This window comes from Ambystoma mexicanum, chromosome 2q, assembly GCF_040938575.1.
Source record: "Ambystoma mexicanum isolate Mex_15411 chromosome 2q, UKY_AmexF1_1, whole genome shotgun sequence".
Classification (NCBI taxonomy): Eukaryota; Metazoa; Chordata; class Amphibia; order Caudata; family Ambystomatidae; genus Ambystoma; species Ambystoma mexicanum.
This window is the reverse complement of record NC_090924.1, coordinates 678,868,295-678,873,022: the sequence shown is the minus strand read 5'-3', so window position 1 is coordinate 678,873,022 and position 4,728 is coordinate 678,868,295. Positions and strand designations below refer to the sequence as shown.

Sequence of the window (4,728 nt, the reverse complement as noted above, 5' to 3'; positions counted from 1 at the left end):
GCCTGTAAGAAGATATTTCTATATGACTTGTGTTTTCCCTCCTTTGTAAGAAATTGCTAGAGTGCCATTCAATGCTCCCTGTAAAGTGCGCACCTGTGCGGCCGCGCACCTTTTGATTGTGACCCGCGCATAGTGCTTATTTTGCCGCACACTCCAATCATCATTTTGTAATTTTTTTTTTTTCCCAGCCTGTGGCCGGGAAGTCATGTGAGACTCCTGGGGTGAAATTATTATTATTTATTTTTTTTCAGCCGTGGCCGGGAAGTCAAGTCTGACTCCTGGGGGCTGGGCCGCCTGGGGCTGGGCTGGGCAGGGCAGGAGCCAGGAAGCACCGGCGGCACTGTCTGCAGACTGCACTCTGCAGTGTCTGCACACAATTCATCATCATAGCAAGTTAACTAACACAAGATGTTGTTACCTTGCTTTGATGATTGCATCATGCATGCATCATAATTTATGATGCATACAGATGCATGTGCAGCAAGCAGCATCATTGAAAATGGTGGGCGGGCCAACGGCGCCACTGCAGGAGGCCGGTGCCGTGTGGTGCTCGGCTCGCGCTCTGCTTGGGCCGGCGGCGGCCGAGTTGAGCGGTTACTTTGATCTGTGGAGGGAGGCGGCTGAAGCAATTGCACACACTAAAGCAATTGTAACACCTGCTACCTCCCTCCGAGTCCTGAACCTGGGGGGGGCAGCCTGCCTGCAGGGCTGAGCTGGGGCCCAGTGACATTGCACACTAGTTGCTTCAACTTTGAAGAAAGTAACAACAAATTTGTTGTTGCACTTCTTTCCAAAGTTGAAATAACTTCCACTTGTGCCTGGGGGACTTGGGGGCCACCGCCGAAGAACAAGCCAATGAAAATTCGTGCCCACCCAGACTCTGTGTCGCCAGGTCCATCACGGCGTGACGCACATGACTGACTATGCTATTGGGCCTCTTACCCACCCTGGCCCTGGCTGGGCATGATTTATTGGGGTGCACCAGTGGACCTCAGTCACCAGTCACCACCAGACAACTTGGAGGCCGCCAGCCCAGTGCCCACACACAGGACAGCCACACTGAGGAGGACCACCAGGCGAGGCGACGACGACCCAGGCCACAGTCAGCAGCCAACAGCCAGCCTGCCACTGTGCTGCAAGGTAAGGAGGACTCTCGTCTCGTCGTATAATGGTTTTGGCAAAAACCGCTATGGTGTGTTTCCCCATGGATGTCACCCGGCCGCCCCCCCCCCCCCCCCCAATGTGCGCCCCATGCTATCAGGTGCCCCGGTAGTCCTTGAAGCCACCCTGCCCTGCCCGTGCTCTGTTTTCACGCCCAGGCCCTCCAACCTTAAGAAGCCCAGCCAGCTCCTGGGCATTGGAGGGGCTGAGACTGGCTACCGGCTGCCGCTGCCCCCGGCCCCGTCCAAGCACCGATCGGGCATGATCGGGCCTTGCCCTTCATGGCATTGCCGTGTCCTGTTGGGGGGCACCCCACCCGAGACGCTCTTGTTAAGCGGGGTGACCCGTCGGCTCAGGTGGGCCATGGACCCGCCTGGGGCCGACGGGCCAGTGGGTCCACTGCACCGGGCCTGCTCGCTATCCGACTGGGCCTGTGGCTGGCGGCCAGGCCCGAATTTATGCAAATCTCGGGTCGAACAAGGTCTGATGGGAGAAATGAACTGTGCTACAATGTGCCTCTTCTGCTGGGCTCTGCCTGCCGGAGCTTCGCCTTGCACGTGGGACAGGCAGCTCTGCAGATGCTCAGGGCTTCTGGGAGGGCTGGGGCTGGGTCAGGGCCGGCCTTCTCACCCTCGCTTAGTGGGGCTTCCAGAACAAGCCCAGCCCCTGTCCTCTTGCTCGCAACTCATACTTACCTGGCAGGGGAGCATCTGTGATCAGAAAGGCACATCTCCCAGGGTGAGGCTCATCCATTGCACGTCGGATCTGCTGACCCCTGCGGTGGCCCCAAATGCGGGATACTCGACTGCATTATTTCTGGTAGTGGGGGACTGCGTTCGCGCTATCCCCTGATTTATTGGTAAAAGAAAGAAAAAGTTTAGTGTGCGAGTCAGCTAGTTTACACACAGAGCCCCTGGTCTTGCAGCAGAGTTTATTTTGCTGTAGTCAAGAGGGCCAGCCCCGAGCAGCTCAGGGGTCCAGCCCTGATGCATTGGTGAAAGAAAGAAAAAGTCACTCACGTGTGTGAGTACGTTGGTTGCGCACAAAGCCCCTGAATTTTGCTGCAGTCAAGAGGGCCAGCATTCAGTGGAGGAGTCAAGTCAAGTGCACAGGCGCCTAACCCCAGACTTGTGCAAATGTCCCAAATTAACCCCCTGAGGTGGCGCATAGGATTGGCCTGCTGGTGGCGGGCTGACTTGCAACTAGTGCAACCTACCGTCCATTAGAGGGTTTATTTATTTATTGTGAGTGTGACATTTGTAAAGCGCACTAAGCCCAGATTAAGTTAACTGGTCTGCTGTTAAATCTCAGTTGCCAGTTTAATGGTATCCAGTCCACTAATTGCTCATTTTACTATAGCCGATATGATAACTCAGTGGCCAGTGGGTTGAGCGCTCGCTGCGGTGATGTGTGTGTGATCTGCAGGGCCGAATCCCAGTAAGGCCATCTCAGCCTTTCATCCTTCTGAGGTCGATAAATGATTACCAACACAGGTTGGGTGGTATTGTATGCATATTTTTTCTATAGAAAAGAGCTTAAGCCTAAGTGCTATACAATAACATATTTTCATTTGGCCTTGGACGTCTGCTTGCATTCACAGTTATTTGACAATATGGATCTGGACCTGCTGTTATTGCATATAGCGATCTACAAGGAGGCAGGGGTGCACCTAAATCAAAATGTTGGGGGGAGGAGGTCTAACCCTTTAAATGTGGGAGAGGTCAGGTGCCAACTTCATAGATTGTTGGGTCAGAGAGCAAACTTACTTGGGGACCGGGGTCCTCTAACTTCTTCACACATTCTAATGAGAGAGACTATTCTAGTGCAGCTTCAATGTTACTAGCAGTTAACTCTCTCCGACACATCTGAAACCACACAGTAAAGGAGTGCTGTGTGAGAATGATCTGTCTCCTGCCCCTTAGCACCCTTATAATCACTCCCAGTCCCTGCCCTGACATGCAAGTACTAACCCCATCAATTGCCTAAAAACGTATGCATACGAATGGGGTTGCTAAGTTAACAATGAAACCATTTACATTAGTACTTGCAGAGCCTTTGTTAACTGTGCAGCTGCGGCGAGCACCGTTTTTCGTCTGTGCCCTGCCTGCCGAAGGGTCTGTAGTGTATGTCAGGCAGGTAATGTCATCAACATAACCCAACATTTCGGGGGGTGAGGGAGGGCTGAATCTCAACCTGCCCACTTGTACAATGTGCCACCTAGCTACAGCCCATGATGTCATCCCCACAGTGGCAGCACCGATAGAAATTATTTGTATAAAAGAAGAATTATTATAAGTTGTCCTTGGAGAAACGCCAGAAGATATACTGACATTTTATACTGGCTGGGCATGGCAGGGCAGGATGTTTAACTACTGTGGATAAGGACACAATTTGAGATGAGCTTAAGTCTTGGGAGGAGAATAGAGCACCCAAATGTCCCTTGGAGTAGAGCTTGGTGTGCCGCAAATTTGCATTCCTCGCTTGCACACTGTGGAATCTGATGGTGTCCAGTTAAAGTATCGAATACAAAAGGTTTGAATGCAAAAGGTGAGAGTCAATAGGATCGAAACAAAAGGTTTGAATTTTTTTTTAATTATATATATTAAAAAAAACAATTTACAAAAAAAATTAAACGTTTTCGAACCTTTTGTTTTCGGTCCTTTTGGTTCGAACATATTGTATTTCGAACCTTTTGATTCGAATATTTGACCTATAACCGAATCTGATCACTAAGCCTTGCTCACTGGTGGGGCGCCACGCCCCCTGCCGCGCCGCCGCCGACCACCCCCGGTCTGGCAGCACATCACTCAGTTCGGCACATGACTGAAAAACAGCCCGCACACAACTATTCTTTAGCGTACACGGCCCAAAAAAATTAGAGGGAACATTGGTGCCATTTGTGTTTGTTTTTCACTGTGCCGTTTTGCTCAGTTTTCACTCTTGCTCAAACTTGTCTACAATTTAACTAGGGCGTTGTGTATACTTTCTTTGACTGAATTTAACTTGCTTAAGAACTGTGATAAATGTGTTTAACTAGAAGTGTATAAAATAAAAATATATATTCCTTTTTAATACAAAGCTTTGGTCAGTGTTTCCTTGTTCCACAGTACTGAAGTGTTACTCACCACTCCGAATAGGCCGAAGATGCAGAGAAAATGACCTTGGAGATGTTGGTGGTATAAGATTCCGAATTCAGCCTTCCATCCCAGCTCCCCTGAGTACAAGACTCAGGCTTCCTCAAAGAGGGGCTCTTTTCCACAATGTACCTCTCTGCTGTTTCAGTTAGAACAGACAGAGATGTCAATTGAATAAAAGAGCGGGGAGAACACACACCGCCAATACCAATGCTGCAAAAGAATACCAAGATATTAGACAGTGTTGATATTATACAAGTGATTAGAACAATTGAAATGATTGGACAACTACCTATATAGATATTGGAGTGGAGTTGAGTTTCCCCGGGATGATCTACAAAGAATAACACAAATGAGTGGAATTGAACTAAATCAGTATCGGTTCCCACTATAGCTATAGAATTGATAACAACTGACCTGAATAAAGATAAAT

General features: G+C 49.6%; 1 non-coding gene across 1 annotated transcript; it reads left to right on the top strand.

The window, feature by feature from the left end:
- The first annotated feature begins 1,848 nt into the window (after window positions 1–1,848).
- On the top strand, window positions 1,849–2,012 carry LOC138570412 (U1 spliceosomal RNA). Its single transcript, XR_011303474.1, has one exon. It is a non-coding gene; the product is annotated as a U1 spliceosomal RNA (small nuclear RNA).
- Window positions 2,013–4,728: the final 2,716 nt, after the last annotated feature.